Source organism: Aphanomyces invadans (genome assembly GCF_000520115.1).
Source record: "Aphanomyces invadans strain NJM9701 unplaced genomic scaffold supercont1.56, whole genome shotgun sequence".
In the NCBI taxonomy this organism is placed as follows: domain Eukaryota; phylum Oomycota; class Saprolegniomycetes; order Saprolegniales; family Verrucalvaceae; genus Aphanomyces; species Aphanomyces invadans.
Genome location: NW_008580201.1, coordinates 289,414 through 289,914, shown reverse-complemented (window position 1 = coordinate 289,914; position 501 = coordinate 289,414).

The window sequence follows — 501 nt, the reverse complement described above, 5'->3', positions numbered from 1 at the left end:
GTCGAGCGCAGGCTCAGTATCGTGACCGTCGTGCAAAGCGACTGGAGCTCACGTCGCCCCAAGTTGATCGACGACGGTCGATTTTCTAGCTGGAGCTTTTAAATTTGACATCTTTTGATATCGTTTGGTGGGCCCATGATACCTCAAATGTTCCGTACTCCGGTGATGTCCATGTACAGTAAAAGATACAAAACAAACCTACCGCATCGATGAAAAACGTATGTTTTTTGTGAAAGACCAAATGTCAGCTTGACAATCGACAACGACTTCATTCAATCGTAGAAATATATTTATATTAAATGAACAAATACATTAATTTTTGTCAATCCTTCAATCAATGATCGTTTTCCACGTTCTGACTTGAAACTAAGTCATTGAACAAGAGGTCTAATAGTTGCCTGAAAGCAAACATGGCAGATGAAATGCGTAAGCCGACACGACGCGACAGCAATTAACAACGGTGCAGGATCTGCGAGATTAGCTGAAGGCTCCAAGGCGGAC